Source organism: Mesoplodon bidens (genome assembly GCF_964165515.1).
Source record: "Mesoplodon bidens genome assembly, chromosome: 6".
NCBI lineage: Eukaryota > Metazoa > Chordata > Mammalia > Artiodactyla > Ziphiidae > Mesoplodon > Mesoplodon bidens.
The window spans coordinates 113734489-113748169 of NC_138162.1; the positions used below are offsets into that span (position 1 = coordinate 113734489).

General features: G+C 46.2%; 1 protein-coding gene across 5 annotated transcripts in view; it reads right to left on the bottom strand.

Annotated features, from left to right (window-relative positions):
* The window catches only part of GALNT7 (polypeptide N-acetylgalactosaminyltransferase 7), a 116964-nt gene that overhangs the window by 59455 nt on the left and 43828 nt on the right, over positions 1 to 13681 (bottom strand). Inside the window, exon 1 of one of the 5 annotated variants that reach the window (XM_081236330.1) lies at positions 10102 to 10231. The exons of the other annotated variants lie outside the window; for them this stretch is intronic. The gene's annotated coding sequence lies outside the window, so the exon portion shown is untranslated. Of the gene's footprint in view, positions 1 to 10101; positions 10232 to 13681 lie in introns of those variants that run through there. 5 annotated transcript variants of the gene reach the window in all.

Below are 13681 nucleotides of genomic sequence, written 5' to 3' on the forward strand. Positions count from 1 at the left end.
ATGTGAATTCAGTCGATGTTGAAGTTTTGGTAACGGCTAGCTAAGGATTGACTTGAGAGAGTTCAAAAAGGAATTTAACAAGTTTATCTCTTTGTTTAGGTAATACTATAAGCATGTGATACAAAATTCAAAGGATCTCAAAGGGCATACAGTGAAAGGCAAGTTTTCCTACCTTCCCTTCCGCAGAGGTGCTCACAGCCAGCACTTCCTTGTGAATCTTCCTAGAGATATTACATGCAGGTATGAACATACATGTCTATGTATGACAAGAATTTTTTTCTGAACGTGGGACACAGATTTTAATTGACCGATTAATTTTAAAAGGAACCGTAAGACGTTACAACCAGTTCAAAGGTGAATCCAAAGAAAAGACAAATATATAAACATCAAGAATACTGCAAAGAATTTACAAATAGAGGCAAAACTGGTAAAACTGGTCAATATCCAGAGAGCAGTAACCAACTGCATTCCACAGTACATGGCTGCCATTTCAATGGACAAGACACCTGTGCATTACTAGCAATTTTCTATCATTTACAGGATGGTAAAACAGCTCAGAGATAATGAAAGGGTGAGATAACATAGAAAGCCGAGTTGGATAATGCACCCCATAATCTTTTTGGTCCATTTCAAAGTTTCTCCACAATTTTCCTCCTGTAGCACAAAACTAAACATAAGATGCAGCACTTCGCTTAACCATCTAATGTGATGCCTTTGTCCAGGTACAGGTGGATAAGCCTTCTGGATCAGGTTTCTGACCACCGCACCCCTGAGTTGAGTAGCAGGGACGTAGCTGAAGCCTAACCTGTGAGCTCTAAGGGTCAGAGTAGGGCTAGTCTGGAGGCAGGAAGAAGCCTTGCCCGAGATCCGTGTCCCGAAGCACTGAGGGCTCCGGTGGGAATTAACCCATCCTGAGGAGAGGAAGCCAAGCACACCTCTGTCACAAGGAGGTAGGCGCGGAGGCTGGCGGTGATTCCGGCGATGGGAGAGTGTCCTTTTCTCCACTTATCTCCTGGCTCTTTCCAAAATCATACTATAAGACCGCAGTGTTGTAATAAACAAATTAAAATAGAGAGGTCATTATAAAACTCTCAGATACTGGACTCAAGTTGTTGATGTTGAACAAAGTACCCCACAAAAAAGGAGGAAGACATGGTCCCCCCACTTCAACTTTTCACATCAAGGCTCCAGTGAACCAGTAACGGGGTAGGTAAAGAATGAGGGGAGGGGAAAAGGGACAGAAAAGTACACTGAACAGGTCACCGAAGGTCAACAGAGCATCCTCTGTAGTGCTTAATATTCCACTGGGGGAAAACGGCTTACTGGAAGAATGTGCAACATGAGAGGACGTGAAATCAGGTACCCGAGTCGTGAGAGACGTGCTGTGGTTTAGGTGCGTGGGGTCTGATGTGAGACTCGCAAACTTAAACGTTTCTCAAACTCCCCCACCTCAACAAGAGAACGTTTAATGGATTCGAACTCCATGCTCATCTTCCTCCAAAAATTGTTTTGATCTTCCCTTTGTCTAACCTTTGAATCTTTTTGGCTGCAAGGCTCGTGGGATCTTAGTTTCCAGACCAGGGATCGAACCCAGGCCCTCGGCAGTGAGAACTCAGAGTCCTAACCACTGGACCACCCGGGAGTCCCCTAACCTTTGCTTCTTGGCGTTCTCTGTAGATCTGTTAGGGGCCTGCCTGTCACTCCTCCTCACTCTGGCGTCTCCTCTCCCGAGTGAGGTGCAGGTTCATTTGGTCTTTCCTACCCCCGTTTCCTCAGCCCACATCTCACTTCTCATCTCCAGGCCCACAGTCAACTGCTTCCTCGACATTTCTGCTTGAATCAACCTGGCACCTAAACTGAAAAGACCCCAGAATGAACTTACCATTTACCCCACGTCACACACCCGTTTCCATTACTGTCCTCCCCACCTCGGGGACGGGAACCACTGCCCATTCGGCCGATTAAACACCAATCCTCCGTTTCATCCCCAGCCTCTTGTTCTGACAGCCTATCAACCCCTGACTCCTGTCAATCCTACTGCCTTGTGTAGCCCCTGAGTCCGGGCACTTTCTCCATACCCTCACTGCTGTGAAATAAGATTCGTATTCTACGGCCAAGACAAGAAAAATTTCAACACAGCAGTTCTTCTCTGCCCCTTGGCCTCCTCTCTCCCCCACTGTGCACTGTGTGTCTGCACTATACATCAACCCAACCCCCCCATCGGCAGAAATACCTGCTCAGCCATCAAGAGCAGCATTCTCCCAGCATCAGCGAGACAACTCCTTACAAGATAACATTCCTTCTTGAGCTTGTAAGGGCTCACGTGACCCACCACGATGCCCCTTAGATCTGGATCATGTAAACTGTTAATAATACGGCATTGGATGTACAGCCCTCTGTCTCAAAACACTTATACACCTGTGCCTTGACTTCTAACAGGCAGGACAGTGCTCAGAGCTTTCTCAGATGCTCTTCCTGGGTTATGATGCTCAAATTTGGCTCAAAAAAATTTTCCATTTCTTTCTTAGATTGATTAATTTTTTGCCAACACTGCCAAGGCCACTCTGCCCTCTTAACAGGATGACTAGAACAGGAAGAACAGTGACGACTGCAAACACTGTGTTCTAAGTGCTTCAGGCACATTAACCTATTCAATGCCAAGAGTTAGGTTCTGTGATTACCACCCCCATTGCACAGACAGGAGAGCCAGCAGAGAAGTGACCTGATGTCGGGATCAGTACAAGGCAAGGCTGAAACGTGCATCCAGGCAGAGCCCGTGCGCCTGAACCCCGGGCGTTAGTGCTTCTCCTTCCAACGCGTGCACTCACTGTCTCTCGTCATTACTGTTCTGCACAGCAGCGGGTGTGATTTCCCTGAAATTCAAGTATGAACACGTCCCTTCCCCTGCTTCCAGGCTCCACGCCGGCCCTCTTCCCTCAGGAGAGCAGACACTCTTCCCAGAGCTTTTCTGGCTCCAGCCTGCATTCATCTTTCCACCTCACCCCCTGGGGCAGGAGCAGGAAACCCTCCAGGCTTTTTAGACCTCAGGGTCTCTGCTGCAGTTACTCAAGATGCCATTATAGTGCCCAGAGCACGTAACGGAATGGGTACAGCTGTGTTCCCACAAAACTTGGTTTACAAAGACAGGCTAATGGGGATGGATTTGCCCCCAATCCCTGCACTAGACTGGAAGCTCCGTGGAAGGGGAGGGACCACGTCCATGGGATGCACCACTGCACCCCAGTGCACGCAATCCAAAGTATTTACTGAATAAATGCACGAATCCTATAATACTTGCCTGACTTATGAGAGAGAGTCTGAGAGGGAAAGGACGAACACGGACAGGGAAAGAGGGGCTTGATCAGACAGAAGCTTCCTAGCGATACTTTATATTCTCTGCAGAGAGGAGGACCTGACTTTATATTCTGTGCACAGTGCCGTATTCTTAATAATGCTGCATAATAGACACCAGAAAAATTGAATTTGCTCACTTCTCAAAGCCTCCATGTCATTAAATCTGAAGGCAAAACCAAATACGAGAATTGTCTGCCTAACCCCAAGTCAATTAAGAATAATCACGTCAAATCGTCAGGTTATATGATTCAAAGGATGACTGTAAAGCAGTACAACACTCAACTCCCCGGAGAGGGAGAACTACACGCTCCTTCTTCCTGGGAGGGGATGAGGGTCAGCAGCTGCCTTTGTGATTTGCTGGTGTGAAGATACCTTCATAAGCACGAGCTGATTTCCTTAACAGTCAAAATCCATGGATCACTATTGATTAGAAATGGGAAACAGAAACGGGAGATCATCTTCTAAGATCAGCATGTCTGTAAAGGTGGAAATGTACTGAAAAACAGAATCACGAATCACCAGATGGAAATACGGGATTAACAGGAATCAGGTCAGACGACTCACTTTCCATCTTACAATTTACCAAGTTCCCCCTGGACCCCAAATCACCCTCACGCACGGTATCTTTCCAAGATGGTCATGCCTCGGTAGAAATGATACGAATACAGAGGAATTTAGAGCAAAGGAAAGGAACACAGGCTTGGATCTGAAATTCGAGGTGAGCCTAGAAAGCTAAGCTCGTAATGAAGAGCTTCTGCAGTCACCAGATCTCTTGAGAAATCAGCTTTGCTTTGGGACGTGGCCGCCACTAACAACTGCTCGCGATTTGGTGGTCATTCTGCCTGAGCCACAGTTTACAACAGGTCAAACTTAATTCTACAGTTTCAAGACCCTCTTGATAAATTAGAAAAATCCTATCTGCATCCCTTCTCCAGCTGCACTCACTCACTCACTCACTCACCTAGGAGGCGCAGAAGACAGCAGGGAGGGAGGGGTGAGAATAGTCAACGAAGTTCAGAAGAAAGGGGGTGAGCCTGTGGGCGCGGTGTCCCCAGACTCTCCCCAGCGTGCGGCAGGATGTAGGCATGGGTGGGGTGCTCCAGCCTCAGCACCCGGTTTCTCTCTGGTTACTACAGCTGGATTCTGAGCTGGCCCAGCCCCTGCTGACATCCTGTGCTCAGGAAGACCACCCACTCCGGCTCCTTTCAGAGGCCTGAGAGTTGACCACACTGCCCTGGGCGTCGGTGGCCCTTCTGGGGCATGGTGGGTGGGGAGAGGGGAGTGTCAAGTAATCTGTCTGCTTCATCAGGGCTTGAAATGGATACACTCAAGATGAAACAGCGGGCTCACCAATCCTTGAATCCGTAGGATGTCCTCCCTTATGGAAAAGGACCCTATTCAAGTACATTTTAAGACCAATGGCAATGCCTCTGTTAGCAGTTGTGGCGGAACTGGAAATGGAGGAGCGTCTGGCTTATCGGTGAGAAAAAGCATTACATTCCGATAGAATGATCATCTGCCCAAAGAAACGCACTGACTCGGTAGGGATGCCAAGCACCAGGCCAGGATATAAACCAAAAGGGAACAGCACGGAGAAAGCAGCACAGCTGACATCACAGTAACTGCTCCACCAAGAGGAACTCAGGTCAGCAACCCTAACACCACAGGCTAGACCTGGGCAGGTAACCACCAGTCACAGGCCACTACACAGTAAGCCAGGGGGACCGAGACTTACTCCAGGGATAGTGCATCCTGGACTGTCTGGAGCTCCTGTTACATCCGAGCTGCTGATATTGGCAGCCAGTCACCAATGGGAAAGGCAGCGTTGCACTTTAACCACCTAGCAGGTTCAGAGTCGATTAAATGCCACTCCTCCTTAATCAAATGAGCAATATGTGATATGCAGTATATAATACAGATCTGTCCTGTATTTTGTAATACTGAAGTTAATAGGTGTCCTCTGGACTTCCTGGTGGTCCAGTGGTGAAGAATCCACCTTCCAATGCAGGGGGATGTGGGTCGGATCCCTGGTCGGGGAACTAAGATCCCACATGCCACAGGGCAACTAAGCCCGTGCACCACAAATACTGAGCCTGCGCACCAAAACTAGAGAGCCCACGTGGTGCCGCAACGAAGAGCTCACGTGCCCTGGAGCCCGCGTGACACAACTACAGAGAGATAACCTGCAGGCCACAACTTGAAAGAAGCGCACGCACCTCAATGAAGAGCCCGCGCGCTGCAATGAAAGATCCTGCATGCTGCAACGAAGACCCCCCCGCCTGTCATAACTAAGACCCCATGCAGCCAAAAAAAATAATAAATTAATTAAATAAACAAATATTTAAAAATATAGGTGTCCTCCTAAAAAGTGGCTATATCACATTGTTGAACATTTACTCATGTTAATAAAAGGAGATTTCCATTATAAAAGAGCCTCCTGATAAATCTCATAGTTGTGCGGCTAGTCGAGATTTGTAGATTTGTATTTTTGTGCATATCACATGTTAGGTATTCTTTAAAGAAGTGTCCATCTGCACTGGCACAATGATTTTCTGAAGATAAATTTGCGATCTGCCTGACTTATATAATGAGAAACTTTCAGTTTGTCTGTAAAATACTACATAGTCAGTAGAAAAGTATTAACTATTTTGGGGCAACCAACTACGTGAGTTATTGAAGACAGCCTCGTGAAGGTTATCTAAAATTAGCTACATTTTCTGATGCCTGGAGCGGGCTCTCAGTTGATGCTGTCTAGCATCCTTTAGTCCACTCCCTCTGGAGGCTGCAAGTTCCCTTTTTAAGCAGAAGGCAAAGGCAAGCACTTCATCCCAGCTGTTTCTAATCCACTCAAGGCTTTTCCTCCAGGTCAATGATGAAATCTGGACGCTGAGAGTGGGAAACACTGACCCCAGCGTTTAACATCATCCAAGAAACAAAACAAGAGTTAAGCAGCTTTCTCTCCACCACTATTTGTAAAAACATTGCGACGTCAGTTTCGTTATGTTCCACCTTTGGATAATAATTAGGCACTGACAGTATCCCAAGTTATAAATGAGCCAGTGTCCAATTTCCATCGTTTTCTCTGGTTCAAGTAAATACTGCAGTACGTTCCTAATATTTAACATCACTCATACCATTGGACACTGTAATGTGGGTACACTTTTCTTCCTGTGTTTGTGGGTACACTTTTCTTCTTGTGTTTGTGGGGGCACCTCTTCATTCAGGGTTTAGGAAAATCACTCTTTAACCGGCAAGAAATATTACCTTTATCTCACCAGAGGCCAAACTTAATGGACAAGTAAGAATTTTGTTACAGGATATACATTTACTTAAACTGTTTCACAGAGAGGCAATACTAAAAAGAAAGACTTCTGAAATGTTAAAAAAAATTCTCATTTTTAAGTTTGATCTCTTTCAACTCTAGATTACTCCAGTGATTAGGTAGAGTTTAAAAGTGGTTGACAAACACACACACACACACACACACACACACACACACACACACAAAAAGGGCTTCCCTGGTGGCGCAGTGGTTGAGAGTCCGCCTGCCGATGCAGGGGACACGGGTTCGTGCCCGGGTCCGGGAAGATCCCACATGCTGCGGAGCGGCTGGGCCCGTGAGCCATGGCCGCTGAGCCTGCGTGTCCGGAGCCTGTGCTCCGCAATGGGAGAGGCCACAAGAGTGAGAGGCCCGCGTACCGCAAAAAAAAAAAAAAAAAGAAAAAAAAAAAAGTGGTTGACAGTGGTATTAGTAAGCGTGGGTAATGAAATCCATCACGTTTCCTCAGAAGCATATGGTACACTTTAAAACAAAACTTAGTTTAACCAAACTAAAATAAGTGATCAAATTGGTTAAAATTATGATAAAATTTACTTTTTAATAACCATGTCAATGCATTGCATTTTTTAAAAGGTATCAGGGTAAACTGCAAATTCCTTAGTAATAAAAACTTTCCATTTTCAACATATAAATTCAAATTACAACTGGAAAAAGGGAGATTTCACACAAGATCCTTCTCTGCATTAACACTATAATCTCTAATGTTCTATTTTGTAAACGTGAAATTATCATTAAGCACCAGCTGTTCAAGCCAGCAGGTCTGAACACCCCCCGCCCCCATTCTCCCAGGTCCGGATATTTGTAACACTGTTGTTCCCAAACTGCCTTAGGATCTGTTCACATGTTCCTCCCCAGTCAGACGAGGGCTCTCGGAGGACGGTTATCTGTGTGTAGACAGCAGGTACTCAATGCATGCTTCTTCATGGATTGAGCAAATGGGGTACATCTAGCTGGGGGCGTCACATCACCTATTTATTTGTTGGAATATAAACTGGCTTTGCATCCACTGTCTTATGCCATTGCTAGACTTGGTTTAAGTTAGCATTTTGAGAATCCAAATGAGATAACTGAAAACATTACTTTCCCTACAAATCTAAAATTTGAATAATCCTTTTTTTAGTTTCTCTTCTTCACATCTGAATAAATCATGTCTGCAAGTGAAATGTGTTATTTCATGGAAAATGAGTACTTCATTTAAACACAAGAAAGTAAACCTGCTGGTGTTAGTCTGAGCCTCTAGTCCAATTTATCTTGCCAATGGTCTCCTGCTAAATTTGGTCCTTGTTTTTAAAACAGAAATAAGCTAGAGATTCTAAATCAGGTCAGAAAACGACCAGATAGTACTCAAGAGGGAATACATTAAAAGAAGAAATGGGCAGATAAAGGACCAAAATATAGGTTAATGTCTACAAATAGGAAAATAACAAACTGGTTATCCTTTTACAAAAAACTTTTATTTCTGAGACTGTTTAATGGCCCAGATCAAAGTTATTATCATAGACGACTAACCAAGAGGTCTATGAAACATGCAATGTGAACACCTTGACGAAATCCAAATAACTTTTATTTTTCATGCCTTAGCTCATTAACGGAGTCATATATATACTTTACAGGTTTAAAACAGTATTTATTATTGTGAATATTTAGTATTAAATCTCTAGCTGATTCGAACTGAACTTTAAGAATCAAACATAGGTACTAAACAATTGATCAATAAATCGGGACTTCCTACGTGGTCCAGTGGTTAAGACTGCGTGCTCACAGTGCAGGGGGCATGGGTTTGATCCCTGGTCGGGGAACTAAGATCCCGCACGGCGCGGCCAAAACAAACAAAAAACCAAAATCAACAAATCATTTTGTAGTAGATTTCAAAAGGTGACGAAGCTATATTTGCCAAAGTTTATGCCATCATTTCAGTGGTAACAGCACAGATGTCGAGACAGGGCTGTAAGAACAAGGCACACCAATGTCACTTGAAAGCCCATCTCCCACAGGTAATGAAAGGTGGATTATAATACCTCTTAGAAATCATAAAAGGATATAGTGGGTAACTCTCTGTGTTTGGGAGCTAAGCAATTACTGAATTTTAAAAAGAAAGTTCCTAAGTGGTATTTTCATTCTGAAAAATTTTTTTAAATTGTCAACATTTCATAATAAATATCCTACCACATTATTCCTGCAAAATGACCTGTCTAAAAATAAGAAAAGTATTGGGGAAAGAGTGAGGAGAAAAAGATGAAAGCAAAGCAAAGAGAGAAAGATGGTAAATTAAAATCTGTGAAGATTTTTAAGCACATGAATAATTTATGTATGCATATATATTATGTATGTGATGATGGAGAGTGGTAATATACATTTAAAAGCTGAACAGCGTAGTAGGATAAGATGCAAGAAATTAACCCTGCTGAACAGACCCTTCCAAGGAACAATCGCAGCCTTCTGTCAGGTGGAGACCGGAGGACCCACTGAGAGCTGAACTGGCAGAAGATGAGGCCCCGCCTGGTCCTCCTCTGCCCACCTGCCCACCCACATACTTTGCGACCTTCTCTCAGCCTGGGCCCATCAACTCCACTTTCTCACCTAGAAGAGCTGACACGCGCTCCACTCTCTTTTCCAGATCACCTTTAAAATATTTTAAGGGGCTTCCCTGGTGGCGCAGTGGTTGAGAATCTGCCTGCTAATGCAGGGGTCACGGGTTCGAGCCCTGGTCTGGGAGGATCCCACATGCCGCGGAGCAACTAGGCCCGTGAGCCACAACTACTGAGCCTGTGCATCTGGAGCCTGTGCTCCGCAACGAGAGAAGCCGCAATAGTGAGAGGCCCGCACACCGCGATGAAGAGTGGCCCCTGCTTGCCACAACTGGAGAGGGCCCTTGCACAGAAACGAAGACGCAACACAGCAAAAATAAAGAAATTAGTTAATAAAAACTCCTACCCCCAACATCTTCTTTAAAAAAAAAAAAAAAAATTTTAGAAGAGCGAGCCCTACATCCGTCCCTGGGGACCATGCTGCTAAAACTTCTTTTTTCTTTTTTAAATCCAGGCACATGTTTATTTAATCCTATCCTTTGATTCTTGTTTCCAATATAACAATACACTTCATAATCTAACACCAGTCAAAGCCAAACCGTTTAACTCTTAATTCTCCTTCACATCTGGTGATCCCAGTGAAAGCACTAATGATTTCCAAATCTTCCTGAAAACTTTCTTGGAAATTATGTCACCAAGAGGATCATCAATAATTCTTAGGACGTTAAGGAAAACATTTTACTGAGGGAGAGAAGAACGAAGTCAAACGTGGTGTCTGTGTCAGGAGAGAACGGCTGTACTACCCTTCTGAGAGCTGAGAAAGCAATGTCCTATTACCTCTCCAGGGGAGAAGTTCTAGAATGAACACAGCACTCCCACCTGAAGTGCTGCTACTCTGCAGAGGGAAATGCATCAAACAGCCTTTCCTCCAGTGCTTCCTTGCTTTGCCCCGTAGTAACAGCTCATAAAAGAGCACCACAATGTGGGGCTTTACCACACATACACTGTGATTGGTATGAGATAATCTTCTCTTGCAAATCTGAAAAAAAAACCACCTCAGGAAAGAAAATACCTCAAGATTTTCAGGGCAGATGTATCATTTTAAAGCATGGAGTAACATTTACTACATTTACTACCCTGTGGACAAGAAATCCATTTTGGGAGGGGTGACAAGGAATTGTAACTATGTGAGAAAGAAAAACACCCTCAGAGTAGATCAGGGTTATTCATGTAATAAACTTTCTGACCTTTGACTTTTCAGCTACAACAGGCCTGTCTCAAGAGGGAACGCTTATCCAGGGATCCTCTAGTTTATCATGAGTGGTATTTGGCATTCAGGTTAATATTTATATGCGTCATTAAAAGGTAAAAGAAAAAAAAATAAGAAAGGTAAAAGAACTGTCCTTCTAGTTATCCAAGTATTTATTATAGGTCTGCTACCCGCCAGGCGCTCTCTGACGTGTTAGAAGGCGGCCCAGGCTTCTTCGCAGGGGAAGGGAAGCCAGACGCGGCATGACCTGGGTTTGCAAACACTCCCCATCCCAGGAGCGGCAGGAAGGATTGCGGGATGCGGGGAGGAGTGGGGCCTGGCAGCCTTTCTAGACCGAGGCAAAGGCACCAAAGCATAAAAAACGCGGGGGCTCTTCAGGGAATGCAAATGGCCTGGTGTAAGGAGTGGAGAGGACCAGTGGGATGGCGGCAGGAGAAGAGAGGCTGGCGGTGCCTCTTAAAGGCCAAGAGGGCCTGACGGCATCCTGTGAAGCGCGGGCGCCTTGCAGGGGGCAGGCCAGCGCAGGGATGAAATCTGGAGCGAGGACTCTGATGGAGCAGATGAATGCGGACAGGGGCCCAGATGTTTTCAGTGTAAGAAACCAGTTTAGAAATAAAATGCTGGGAAAGGCAATGCAGGAGAGAATTTCAAGGAAGGAGTCCTCAACAGGGCCAAACACTAGGCGTGTTCTTAAACTAACGAGAACCCCAAGGCCTGAGGGTGGCTCAGCTCTGCAGCAGGACCACTCACAGGCTTCAGGACACACGATGGCACCGGCTGAGGCCCAGGAGCCTGGGTCCCGAGGCCTCGGGGCTCCCAGGGTTGTCTCCTCCCCACGCGCAGATGGAGAGGGCCCACTGTTTTGTCATCCCAGTGCTGGGGGCCCCCTGTGGTCCTCGTGTTCTGCCCTAGACATTTCTCTGAAGCGTCTGGCTGATGGGCTGTCGAGTACGTGCTGAGCCCCTACTCTGCCGGCCTCGGGGACACAGCGGTGCAAACGCACCCCTGCTACTGGGGAGCCCTCCGTCCAGGGGTAGACGGGCAATCAAGTCATCACACAGGTGAGGTGCCATGTGAGGGCTGGTCTAGCCTGGGAAGTTAGGGGAGGCTCCCTGAGAAAGAGGGCTTATGCAGGACGAGGTGGAGAGAGGAGGGGAGGGTCCTGCCGAGCCCCCCAGGGACGCACGTGGCTCCAGCACAAAGAGCGGGGGGAGGGATGGTTATCTGTGTGTAGACGGTAGGTACTCAGGGTATCTTTCTAGAACACCGCACAAGTGATCTGAGCGACTTCTCGGCTCCGTGGGAAGCAGGGCCACAGCTGCTGGTGAGGAAGGGGAAGCACCTCGACACCGCGGGGAGAAGCCGGTCCGTCGGGGACGCTGCTCTGACACACCCCAGCCAACCTCGGCCGGTCACCCGCGAGCGCCAAGTCTGACGGCCCTTCGCGACGAACAGAAGATGCTGGCAAATAATCCGCGTGGTACTTGGGACAGTCAAGTCTCCCCAGATACTTTGGTTCTATTTGCCAAAACCTTCTGATGGCCCGAAGTCATTCAGGTGAAAAGAAGGAAATTTCCTCCCTTTACTTGGTGCTTCGAAGGTGAGCAAGACATTTATCTTGGTATCTGTGAATGAAGGAAAGGAGGTACGAGAGGAAGACAGCGGCCAAGTGTCAGACAAAGCACAGCCCAAGGCAGCAAAGTTCACACAGAGCCTCCAAAGGCTTAGAGTGAAAAAGGAATTACAAAGAACCCACAATGGTAAACCAATTTCTCACCCAAGTGCTTTATTGAAAGCTGATTTCCAAGGTGATGACCACAAAGATGACACAGGGTGAGGAGGGGGCGGGACCCTGACATGTAACGAGCCCCTGTCTCCTGGCATCCTCGCCATCACCCTCGGAGCTGGGTAACACCACTGTCCCATTCTGCAGATGAGAAAACCAAGGCACAGGGTCTGAGGGGCTTGCTGAAAGCCACACACTCTGTGGGTGGGAGAGACGGGACACAGACCCAGGGTCTCTGACGCCAGAGCCCACGTTCTGGACCACTTTACTCTCTCCCAGGAGGGAGGCATCCACAAGCTTTTCATACCTTTTAACTTTATAAATTGATAAATATCAAGATTTTTGAAATGCAAAAAGTAAAATACAGCCCTTAGAATCACTGTTAGTTTCAGTAAATTCATTTCAGTAAAAATGTCCAGACTTCCCCAGCAGTCCAGGGGTCAGGACTCCACGCTTTCACTGCTAAGGGTGCGAGTTCCATTCCTGGTCGGGGAACTAAGATCCCGCAGGCCGCGCAGCACGGCCACGCAAAAAATATTTCCTTTAGTTTCAAACCAATACAATGCTATTAACGAGAATTAGTAATAAATAGTTCAGACAGGGCTGTTTTCATATAAGTAATCTTCTAGAAATCCAATTAATAATTCAAAAAGTAGTAATAACTTGTTATGGGGCCCACTAGCCTAGGTGACTATCAGGCTGTAAGAAAATGGAATATATACTCATCTCATGTGACTTTATTTCTACAGAGAAAAATATAAATTATTTTCAGTTGGTCACTTTGGCACACAGGACCTATTCTGATTTCACAGAAACGTAGAATGGTTTTCAGAAATCTTCTATTTGTCTGTCACTGACAAATATGAAGTAAATACAATAAGGTTTTCAAATTGACACTGAGAAAGAGTTACAGCATTTCCACTGCCCGAGTCACCTTACTCCTGTTTTCCTGAAACAGAGCCTCGGTTTCGATCACATGGAGGTCTCACCAAGACCCTATTTTCACCAAATTTCTTGCACATCTACTTTGGGCAATGTGTGTTGCTAGCCTTCTAGAAAGTTAAAAGGCAGTGATGAACCTGAGAAACATAAAATCTCTTTTTATAAACATACATCAGTGGTTCTTAAACTTTTTAGGGTCACAAAGATCTCGCACCCTCTCCTCAGGAGAGAGAAAGAAAAAAAAAGTACAAACAGGGGCTTCCCTGGTGGCGCAGTGGTTGGGAGTCCGCCTGCCGATGCAGGGGACGCGGGTTCATGCCCCGGTCCAGGAGGATCCCACATGCCGCGGAGCGGCTGGGCCCGTGAGCCATGGCCGCTGGGCCTGCGCGTCCGGAGCCTGTGCTCCGCAACGGGAGAAGCCATAGCGGTGAGAGGCCTGCGTGCCGCAAGAAAAAAAAAAA